General features: G+C 40.9%; 1 protein-coding gene across 1 annotated transcript in view; it reads left to right on the top strand.

The window, feature by feature from the left end:
- FRMD3 (FERM domain containing 3) overlaps positions 1 to 12563 on the top strand; it is a 350587-nt gene that overhangs the window by 98217 nt on the left and 239807 nt on the right. The window lies entirely within an intron of this gene.

The raw sequence follows: 12563 nt of genomic DNA on the forward strand, positions 1-12563 counted from the left end.
AGTTAGGGGGCTTTTGTGATAATCCAGTTGTGAGGTCAGATAAACACAGGAGTCTAGGGTGATGGTGCTTGAGAGAGCAGTGGACCTGGAGTCAAGGAAGACTTGAATTCAAATCCAACCTCATACTTACTGTGTGACCCTGGGTAAATCACTTAATCTCTTTATTTTCCTCATCCATAAAATGGAGGTAATAATAGCACCAGTTCCCTCCCCAGGGGTGTTATGAGGATAAAATGAGATTATATTTATAAAGTACCTTGCAAAATTTAAAGCAGTGTGTAGAGTTCTGGGATCTTCCTGCGATGTTTTCCTGTGGCAATCATTTAGATTGTATCTTTGTTTCTCTTTACTTCTCTCTGTATCAGTTCCTGCAGCATCTTCCCAAGCTTCTCTGATGAATCATTTTGAAGGAAGAATTGTCAGGGACTTGGGGGACTGATTGGATGTAAGGGTTAGGCAGAGGACTCTGGCTAGCAGCAGGTTGTGAATATTCTGACATTTGGAAAGATCTCAGATTGTATCAGAGTGAATACTCGAGGCCATGTCAATTGACTGTAGCTCTTGTGGTTTAAAAATTCATCCTCTAGTGGTCAAACTTCTGCCCTTAGCTAGGCTGGTTCTCTCTAATGAGGGGTACATGCGATCTGTCTCCAGGCATGTGCTCCAGTGTTCAATTTTAGAAGACTTCCTGGAGCTTGTGCCTTGCTAGTTTTGCCTTCTAGAAGTGAGGGCTACCTTCACAACAGGATGAAGCATCAGAGGAGGGTTTTAGTGGAGGATAATTGGATGTTCAGCCTGCCCCGACTGTGCTTTTGCACAAACTGTCCCCTACTTCCTTACCTCCAGCTCTTGGAATTCCTACCCCCCTTCAAAGTTTGGCTCAAACATCACCTCCTGCATAAGACAGAAAACCTACAGATGTGGCCTGACCTAGGATTGTTAACTGTTTCAGGAATCTCTACTTTTAAATTTAATCTCCCTTATTAACATTTCCTTCATCATTTTAAACAGTCTAGACAATCAACAAAACAATAAATCAAGGCCTGATTTATAGCATTTGCTAGTTTCTGAGGTATAAATGCTCAGTCTGAAAATAGCAGTCAGCTCTCAAGAGCTGATCAGAATTGGCTCCAATTCACCTTTTGATGGTAGCCAAAAATGACCACCATCTTAGGCCGCATCAAGACAGGTAGGGCATTTCTGGAATCTAGAAGCTACATTTTAGGAGGGGCGTTGACAAACTGGAAAGTATCTAGAGGAGACTTACAAGGATGGTTAGAAGACAGGAGATTAGGCCAAAGAAAGCTCTGTTGAAAGAACTAGAGTGAAGCATACTTTTGGAGCAGCTAGGTGGTGCAGTGGATAAAGCACTAGCCCTGGATTCAGGAGGACCTGAGTTCAAATCCAGCCTCAAACACTTGACACTTACTAGCTGTGTGACCCCAGACAAGTCACTTAACTCTCATTGCCCTGCAAAGAAAGAAAGAAAGAAAGAAAGAAAGAAAGAAAGAAACTAGAGATGTTCATTTGTCTCAGAGCAGAGAAAGTTTAGCCAGAGTACAAAGGCTATCTTCATTCATTTGAAGAATTATCACATGGAAGGGAGATTAGACCCTTGTCTATTTGACGCCAGGGCCTAGAATCGGGAGCAACAGATGGAAATTGCAGAGAGGCAGATACAAGGGAAACCTTTAGGATGCAAAAGTTGGGAAGAACTCAGTAAAAGTCTTTAGGCAAAGACTGAATGACTGTTTACTTATTGGGGATGTTGTAGGAGAGATTTTTGTACAGGTTAGAGCTAGATGACTTTTGAGCTTCCTTCCAACTCTCAGATTCAAAGAAAAATTAAGGTTTTGTACTGCCAAGCCCAGCACAATGCTTGATATAAAGTAACAACAACAGCATTTACGTACTTTTTTTTTTTTTTTGCAGGGCAATGGGGTTTAAGTGACTTGCCCAGGGTCACACAGCTAGTAAGTGTCTGCGGCTGGGTTTGAACTCAGGTCCTCCTGAATCCAAGGCTAGTGCTTTATCCATTGCGCCACCTAGCTGCCCCCCCATTTACATACATTTTAAAATTTGATGAATACTTCAAATTTTTAAATTTGAACAATTCTGTGAGGTAGATGCTGTTGTTCTCCCATTTTACAGATGAGGAATGTAAAGATAACAGAGGTTTGATGACTTGTTCTGGGTCACACAGCTAGTAAGGTATCTGAGGCAGGATTCAAACTCGGGTCTTCCTAACTCCAATTCCAACATTCTACTTATTAAACCTTCTCACTCATTAAATGCTTAATAAATGACTGTTGATTGACTGATTGAGAGAATTGTAGTTTGATGTGAGTAGACTTTTCCTAGCACTTATCCAAGACTGTTGAGTTTCTGCCTACTTCTAGCAGATATTACATTTTATTAGTAACATTTAATTAGTTTTGAAGAGTTAGGAACAAAACAGATGGAGGGAAATATGTTCCTTCTTGTTTAATACTGCAGCTATTCCTCTACTCTCAGTGGTAATGGGTAACAGAGCAAAGATGATTGAAATTAAAAACTTCTTCCCAGATTCCATATTGGTAGATAAAAATCTATTACTTCCATATCAGATCTTTTAATACAGAGAAAAATTAAAGTGTGATCTATTTTAAGAAAAAAAAATATATACACACATACACAAATACATATATACAGATACCCCCCCCCCAATGCCTCAACTTATAAGACTGCTAAACTTAGGGATTATTGTTTGACCCGCAAAATAATGTGCAATGACATCCTTTTATATTTATTTATTTTGGGCAGAGCAATGAGGGTTAAGTGACTTGCCCAGGGTCACACAACTAGTGTCAAGTGTCTGAGGTTAGATTTGAACTCGGGTCCTCCTGAATCCAGGGCTGATGCTTTATCCACTGTGCCACCTAGATGCCCCCCATCCTTTTATATTAAAAAAATAGGATTTCTTTAAATAATTAGTTCCCTAAATAACTTTCCAGTGACTCTGTCACTAACTAGCTCACTGTTTCGTTAGCTGTAAAATAAATGGGTAGGACAAGGTTGCCAAGAGGACATTCTTCAGCTTCACCTTCCTACGATCCTAGGATGAACATAGGCACACATTTATTATATAAATAAAGACACACCAGTGGATTCTTGTTTTAACCCATCTTTCCTTTAATCACTAATGGGAGTGCTAATGGTCCCTAAAATAAAAGGCGCCCCCTCTGTACCTTGGTCAGTGGTAGTGAGTGATGATCTGAAGTCAGCACCAGGGCAAGGGACAGTCCTTATTCATGGATGAAATGCATTATGCTACCATTGTGGGAACTTTGTTACTGGGGCTTGTGGTGGGGAACAAAAGGAAGAGGAGAGGAGATCTTATTTCTTGTGGTAGTACACTGGCTGATATTCTAGAGGCATTTTAAGTTTCAGTTGTTTTCTGAGACAGGAAACTCTGTTGTTGTTGTTGTTGTTGTTGTTGCGTTAATCTGACTCTGTGATCTCATGGACTTTGTCCATAGAGTTTTCTTGGCAAAGATACTGGAATGATTTGCCATTTCCTTCTCTGGTATGTCCCCATTTTACAGATGAGGAACTGAGGTAAATAGAGGTTAAATTATTTACCCAGGGTCATACAGCTAGCAATTGTCTGATACCACATTTGAACTCAGGAAGAGGAGTTTTCCTGACCCCAGACCCAGTGCTCTATCCACTGCACCACCTAGCTGCCCTTAAGAGATAGTGTAGGGGCGGCTAGGTGTCACAGTGGATAAAGCACCGGCCCTGGATTCAGGATTTACCTGAGTTCAAATCCGGCCTCAGACACTTGACACTTACTAGCTGTGTGACCCTGGGCAAGTCACTTAACCCCCATTGCCCCACAAAAAAAAAAAGAGAGATAGTGTAGTGGAACAGAAGGAGTTCTGGATTTAGAGTCAGAGAGCTTTTGTTCTTTGAATCCCATTTCTCCTATTTGCTCTCTGTGCGACTTGGAGCAAATCACTTAATCTAATTGGGCTTCAGGAGTCTTATCTTTAAAATCAAAGTGTTGGACTAGCAAGTCCCTATGGTCCTTTCCAGGTCTAAAGTCTAGATGGTAGAGATCTACTTAAGCTTAGTTAGGGGAACCTATGAGATTAAGGAAGCACAGAGATGCATTCATTGTCTGCAGTTCTGGAAGTGGACGTGTGTGTGTGTGTGTGTGTGTGTGTGTGTGTCTGTCTGTCTGTCTGTCTGTCTGTCTTTGCCAGTAAGCTAATCCTTGGTAAAGCAGCCAGAGGGACTGTGTGTATATGCTTCCCAACTCCAAACCAGGCATCTTCTGAGCTCTGGTTATTCTTTGTATCTCGTGAAGGGGATGGCCTTCAGATAATAAGTGAATCTCTGATAGCGAGGCCTTTATGAGACAGTCAGTGTAGGTCTGCCTTTCTAATAATGCCAGCTGACTGAGACTTCTCTTCCAACAACCTGGGGTGGGTGGCTTTGAGAATCCTAGACAAGATAATCGGTAGGAGGAAGGGAGAACCACATAATACAACCAACCTTTAGTACACACTTGTTATGTTTAAAAGTAGTGAAATAGGCAATGATGGACATGCAAGATTTAGATAAGACACAGTCACTGTTTTCCAGAGTCACGAAGATATTTTGAAAATAAACTTTTATTAGTTTGTTTTTATACCAACTAAATTTCCCCCTGTATCTCTCCTCCTTTTCCCTCCAGAGAACCTATCCCATGTAATGGAGAATTTTGTCTGTTAGGATTTAAAGGCACCTTGGTATGATAGATAGGGTGTTAGACTTGGGTGTCAGGAAGCCCTGAATTCAAATCCCACCTCAGACACTTACTAGCTTTATGACCCTGGGCAAGTCACTTACTTTTTTTATACCTCAGTTTATTCATCTGTAAAATGAGGAAATCAGACTCAGTGGCCTCTAAGTGTTGTTTATTGTATTTGATGTTTCTGTGGTTTGACGCTGGCAGCTATTCCCTGCTCCCAGGTCCTCTCTCTTCCCTTAACCACAGCAGAAGAGAGTTGCAAAGCTCTTTGAGGACAGGAATGGTCTCATTTTTTTTTCCTTTGTATTCTTAGTACCTATAATATTTGTTGTTGGTGTTCAGTCATTTCAGTCATATCTGATTGTTCATGTCCCCATTTGGGGTTTTCTTGGCAAAGATACTGTAGTGGTTTGCAATTTCCTTTTCCAGCTCATTTTATAGATGAGGAAACTGAGGCAAACAGGGCTAAGTGACTTGCCCAGGGTCACACAGCTAATAAGTATTTGAGACCAGATTTGAACTCAGGAAGATGAGTCTTCCTGACTCTAGGCCCAGCACTCTATCCATTGTGCCACCTAGCTGCTCATGCCTGTTATTATTATTATTTTTTATTTTTAGTGAGGCAATTGGGGTTAAGTGACTTGCCCAGGGTCACACAGCTAGTGTTAAGTGTCTGAGGTCGGATTTTAACTCAGGTACTCCTGACTCCAGGGCCAGTGCTCTATCCACTGCACCATCTAGCTGCCCCCCCATGCCTGTTATATAGTAAGCACTTAACTATTTGTTGAATTGAATTTAATTGATTGCAATCTTAGTCACTTTCTCACTTTCAATTTAGCATTCCTTGTGCTATTAGTAGAGAATTGACTTGCTCTTTCTAGTACAGTTTAAGATTTCTGGGGAGTTGGAGGAGAGGGTGCTATACATCATTATCTTTACCAATGGCTTGGGACCAGGTATTGTTTGGTTTTGAGTTTCTTGTTCAGCAAATAAGTGGCATCCTTATTAACCAGAGTGGACACTCGGATCTCAGCACACAGTCATTTGCCCTGGAGGCCTTCTATGTGTTCCCTAGATTTCCTTTGAATTTCTAGGCAATGGAAATTCAAATTCTTATTCTTAGTGCTAAACTCTATAGTCCCTTGACCTGCAGAAACATATTCCATTTATTACTTGATAAGTCTATTTCATTACTCCTGAACTTTTCCAGGGGTGGATTTTGAGCAAATGGTGATGGTCTCAAGTTGGCACGTTGACGTTGGGTTGTTTGAGTACAGCCTGGAGAATGGTGAAAGTCACTGCTTTTCCATGTGAATGCAATTCTGCCCTGATGTTGCCCTGGGAAAACTAACGCATTGAATTTTTGCTTACCTCTGCCTCCAACTGAACTAGCTTTTGTGCACCTGGTGACAGATTGTCAGGCAGTGTTATTTCCCATCCATGCTGAAGTCTGTATCGAGCTCCATTCTGATTCACTTTCTTTGTACATCTTTACTCTGTAATTCAGAATTCTTGTAACCTATAGGGCCAGAACCAGCAAATTAACTTTAAGGCTACCATATACCTTTAGGTCTACATACCTTAATGTCTACCTGTCCCCATGTCTTTTGATAAATGACCCAGACCCTAACTTTCTGTCGATTGATTTGTTATTTTTCTTTTCTGCTGATATGCCCATAATGTTCTACTGATGACCAAAGGCCTGGACAGCCTCAGCTGTGTAGTTTTAAAACAAGGGTAAAGTCCTTGAGGGCCTGGCATGATGCCTGTCACATGGTAGGCACTTGATATTTGTTGGATTTAATTCAAGGCAAGAATCAGGGCCAGAATTTGGCTATGAGACTTCTGCTACGAGTGGGGTCTCAGGAGAAAACTTCCCTCTCATCCTTCTTGTCTCCCAATCCCAGTATTTCTAGGAGTTGAGAAGGGCCTGGGAATAGCAATGGTAACTCACCTTGTCCTTGGTTATGGTGCTGATGTGGGGTTGAGGAGAAGCAAATGAGGGCAAACACATCAGAGGCAGGGCATAGGGGAAGTACCATAGACTTCTCCAATTGCCCCAAACAAGGCTAGGGATTTACATGGGAACATACAGAATACGTATATGTATATATTTGCCCGTTCTGTGAATTGCTCAGATGTAAGCGTATTGATATTTACTAATCCTTACTGAGCTTCTTGAAGGTAGGGTAGGAGTTTATAATAATGATGTTTTCCTTTTCTGAGTTATCTGGAGCATAGGGTTATGCAATGAGCTGCAGATGGAACTAGAAGTAGATTCCACTTATCCTTATTCCTATATTGGTCTCTTTAGCCACCAGGCTATGGGATTCTTTCATGGTGGTGGTATCAAATAGGTAAGCGGAGTTTGTTTGAGAGAGTGCATTTTGGATTGAGCCCTCTCCTCCAAGTTCATTGTTATTCATTAGCATTTTCTGTATACTTGAAATCTCATGTTTTGGCTAATGCCCTTCACATACCAGTCCATATCAAGTGAGGCACCAACTCTAATAAATCAGCGTATTGAATTCTTGGGAAAAGGCACTATTAATTAACATGATATTTGTCAAATATGATTTTCATATGGAAAACTATATTAAAAAAGGGAGTTATTTTCCTAATCAAGGGCCTGATATTAAACTTTTTTATAAAAATGGCTATAGGCACTATATTTTAATCCACTATAAATTACATAAGTATACTGTATAATCATGAAATTTTATAAGGTATATAAAATAAGTTTATAAATCAAGCAAATGGGACCATTTAATTATCAACATAATATTTTAACCCAATATACTACAGCATCATGATCTGCTCTATAGGGGTCTCATATCTGTTTCTCAAAAAGCCATCCAAAGTCCATCAGTTCTCTCTCTGGAGATGATCAACATTTTTCATCGTGAGTCCTTTGGAATTGTCATAGATCATTATATTGATCAGCGTTACCAAGTCTTTCACAGTTGATTATCATTGCAATATTGGCATTACTATATATACTGTTCTCTTGGTTTTGCTGACTTCACTTTGTATTGGTTCATATAAGTCTTGACAGGTTTTTCTGAAACTATCCCTTAATAATCATAGCACAATAGTATTTCATTGTAACTATATACCATAATGTATTCTTCATTCAGTCATTTTTTCCAGTCATGCCCAACTCTTTGTGACCCCATTTGGGGTTTTCTTGGCAAACATACTGGAGTGGCTTGCCATTTCCTTCTCCAGCTTATTTTACAGATGAGAAACTGGGGCAAACAAGGTTAAGTGACTTGCCCAGGGTCATATAGCTAGCAAATGTCTAAGGCCATATTTAAACTCATGAAGATGAGTCTTCCTGACTTCAAGTCTAGTGCTCTATTTACTGTTCCACTTAGCTGTGTGATAGGCATTCCCTCAGTTCCCAATTCTTTGCCATCACAAATAGAACTGTTATATATATTTTTGTACATATGGGTCCAAAAAGTATATACTATGACTATAACAATGTAAATGGAAAGAATGTATAGGAGATGGGGATGTATTTGTAAATAGAGATGATGCAAAACCATACAATATGAGTATAACTTTTTTTAAAAGAAGGCTGCTGGAATACAATTTCCTCTGAGGTTCTTGTCTTAAAGAATCTTCATGTGCTTTTGGTACCATTCCTCTGTAGAAGTACTTCCACTGCTGCAGTGCTTCTGCAGGGTGAACCTTTGGGAAAATTCAATTGGAACCTGAGTTGCTTTTGAGAACAAGCTTTTTTCTTAATATGCCTTATCATTAAAGTCTTCTTTTCTTGACTGTCCTTGAAGGTTTGGGGAATGTTCATTGACCAGAGTTCACTCACATGGGTGCATTCCTGGATAGTCTTTCTTAAATTGTCCTGTTGGGCAACTTAGCATTGGTCGTGGACACCTGTGACTAAGATGGTAAATGGAAAGCCTGAAGTAGAGAGTTTTTTTTCAAACTTAGTTTAAGGATTACGCAGAACCAGTAATCTTTTGGGAGATGGCTATTAACTCAGGAAAGGCAGTCTGCCCTGTGTAGGTACTAATGCCCGTCTTGGAAATGAATGACCCTGGAGAAGTTACTTTTATGAGTTGGTAGGGATGGGGCAAAGCGTGTTAAATTTTTTGTAAAAGTTGCAGAAGAGACGATAGTATTAAAGGAAACTGTGTGGTTCGTACATTATACTTAATACAAGTGTTTCTTCTACCCAGGAAGAGAAAATTCCAAAGGGAGGTTATAGGCAGGAAGGCAGGGAGCAAACATTTATTAAGTTCTTTGTATCAGTCATTGTATTAAATGCTGGGGATTTAAATAGAAGCAAAAATAGAGTCCCTAACTTCAAGGAGCTTACAGGGTAATAGCGGGTAAGACAATACACAAAAGGGAACTAAAACGAAAGGAGGTTGGATGGAGGTACTTGGCACAGGGGCATTGGTAAAGTTCAGAAAGTCAGACGTAAAGGCAAGTGGGCCATGAAGGTTGGCCAACCTGGCCCCTCTTCACAATGGAGGCTTTGGAAGGAACCTACCCATGGGAGAAGGAAAACAGCAAATGTAGATTCCAGGATGGGGACTCTCAGTCACTGGGAGAGGCTCCAGGATGAAACTGTGACAGAAGCATGGTGGGACTTTGTATAGTAACGTTCCTAAATTGGTGGCATCTTAATCATGAGGTGGGTCATAGGAGTCCCATAAAGCACAAGGCTTACCTGTAACATGAAGTGACTTATATGAGGTCATACAGACAGTAAAGAGACTGCTAAATACAGTGTTCCCTGCATAGGACACAAGTATTGCTCCTGTGAGACTCTTCCATTGCCTGCTGCTAGGCAGTTGTGGGTCTTCCTTCATATCTTTCATTTACTAATTATGAGAAGCTTATTTGCATACAATGTGTCATGCTAAGTTAGTAATATGCCACTAATGGGCAGAACCTCTGAGTATTAATTCTTGTAAGTTGAGACCTACCTCTAAACTCCATGATAGTGATTCTTTTCCTACTTCTCTCTAGGCTATATAATATTTTCCTCTATTGTAGTAGCAACTGTTCAGGTAGCTCAGAATCTGATTCACTTTTAGATTTTGTGCCAGAAATTGGGTTCTTGTGGTTTAATAAGTAGCTAGGCATTTTGTGGCTTGACACATTCTCCTTACTTCGAAAACTCCATAAATTCATATAAACCTATGGAGTTCACTTCCCTACCCCGATCTCCCCCGCTTGACACTTTAGTGGATTCTTTTGTGAGTCCCCCTTGGCTAAAAACCAGTTGTGACCCAGTGGTCAACCTTCTGGTGATGAACTTCAGAAATGAACTGGGTTGCTTCTTGGTTTGTCTGTAGATTTTTGCTAAAAGCTTTTCTGACTTGGAAGCACCTACCAGAACTTGTGATCTGCCAATGAAACTGTAAAGAACTCAGGCTCACCTTTTTGCCATGATGAGGCATCAGAGTAGGATTTTAGTATATCAATATTTAGTCTACAAGCATATAAAAAAGAGATGGTACTTATACTACATTGCTCAAAGAGTTATCACAGGCTGCTTACAGTTTGAGGTCAATGAGAGGCAGTAGAAAGAGCATTGGACCTGGAATCATAAAATTGGATTTCAAAATACTAGACAAGTAACCTTGGACAAGTCACTTAATTTTTCTAGACCTCAGTTTCCTTATCTGGGTTATTCATAAAATGAAGGGTTCAGGCTATGCTTCTGAGGTATCCTAGCCACTCTTATTATCCTGGAGCTCCGGCCCTCTGATCCAGGGCTCTGGCGCAACACAGTGCCAAGTGGCATTGAAAATTTAAATGACTTGCATCATGTTTCCTTAGCAATTCTTTCCTGACCTCTGTCCCCTACAAGATGCTGATTCTCTGCAAGCTGCCCGATTGGCTGTAGCATCTGTTCAGGTGGATGCCAGGCACATGGTGTTCACATCTGCTCTTTTTCCTGATGAGCAGCCTGTAATTCCCTTCTCAAACATTTGTAACAAACAAATGCACCGGTGGTAGAATGCCAGCCTCCAGGCATAGTAGGGCTGAAGATCTCTGAGCTCAAGAACTTTTGAAACGGGTAGGAGAGCCTGGGAGATACAGTAGCTTCTTCTTCTGATTGACAGCCTCTCTTTATTGCCAGAAGAATAGCTTGAAGGGATGAGTATTGGTTACCACGTGGCTGGGTTAGCCTCAACTGATCCCTTTTTGATTTATTGACCCAAATGCAAATTATTAAAAAAAAGAATAAAGCAACCAAGCAAAGTATACAGAACCCCAGCGTGTCCTAGGTTAGCAATTGCCAGCTCTTGTCATCTCTACTTTCACAACATCTCTTGCATCTGTCACAGTTTCTTCACTAATATGGCTACCTCCTGAGCTTCTAACTGGTCTTCCTGCATCCAGTCTCTCCTTTCTCTAATCCATCTTCCACATAGTTGCTGAAGAGATTTTTCTAAGGCACAGGTCTGACCGTGTCATTCCCTTACTCCAGAAATGCTGGTGGCTCCCTATTACCTCAAGGATCAAATACAAACTCATGTTGGGCAGCCTGACCCCAATATGTCTTTCCATTCTTTAATTGTACATCGATCATGCTCCCTGGAACTCATCCAAATTGTTTTTCTCACTGTTCCTCAGACTCTGTAGCCCTTCTCCCTGCTTTTGAATGGACTATTCCTTGTACCTAGAATGGAGCGGTGAGGTGGATCAGTAGAAAGAGCACTGGGCTTGGAATCAGGAAGATTCATCTTCATGAGTTCAAATCTGGCCTCAGACTCTTACTAACTGTGTGATCCTGGGCAAATCACTTAGCCCTGTTTGCTTTAGTTCCTCATCTGTAAAAATGTACTGGAGAAGGAAATGGCAAAACCACTCCAGTATCTTTTTTTTTTTTTTTGAGGGCAACGAGGGTTAAGTGACTTGCCCAGGGTCACACAGCTAGTAATTGTCATGTGTCTGAGGCCGGATTTGAACTCAGGTCTTCCTGAATCCAAGGCTGGTGCTTTATCCACTGCGCCACCTAGCTGCCCCCTACTCCAGTATCTTTGCCAAGAAAACTCCAGGGCAGCTAGGTGGCGCAGTGGATAAAGCACCAACCCTGGATTCAGAAGGACCTGAGTTCAAATCCAGCCTCAGACACTTGACACTTACTAGCTATGTGACCCTAGGCAAGTCACTTAGCCCTCATTGCCCTGCAAAAGAAAAAAAGGGGAAAAAAAAGAAAACCCCAAATGGGGTCAGGAAGAGTTGGATAAAACTAAAACAACTCATCATTGACAACAAGGCCTGGAATGTACCTCCTTTTTGCCCACCTCTCAGAATCCCTTGTTTCATTCCAAATTGAGCTTAATCCCCACCTTCTATATAAAGTCTATTCTGATACCTCCAGTGGCTAGTTAGTACCTTCTGGCTCCACAGCATCTTTTGCAGCTCTTATTTACTAATATGGCCACCATCTTGGCTCAGGCCTTTATCTCCTCTTGACTAGACTACTACAATGACCTGATTATTCTCTCTGCCTCCAGTCTTAGATTACCATGTATATATTTTGTTATGTGTACAAAATATTTACAAAATACATGAGAGGCGGTATTGCATAATAGATAGAGGACTGGCCTAGGTATCAGGAAGACATGGGTTCAAGACCTGCCTCTGACACATACTGATTGTGTGACTCTGGGTGAGCCAGTTAACTTCTTGGTTGTTTTAGCAACTCTCTATAATTGAAGAGAAGGTGCTAACATGCATTGAAGAGGAAGTTTTCTCTTCTGGGAATTCCCTACAAAATGAAATCATAGGTCCA

The sequence above is a fragment of the Dromiciops gliroides genome, chromosome 1 (genome assembly GCF_019393635.1).
Source record: "Dromiciops gliroides isolate mDroGli1 chromosome 1, mDroGli1.pri, whole genome shotgun sequence".
Classification (NCBI taxonomy): domain Eukaryota; kingdom Metazoa; phylum Chordata; class Mammalia; order Microbiotheria; family Microbiotheriidae; genus Dromiciops; species Dromiciops gliroides.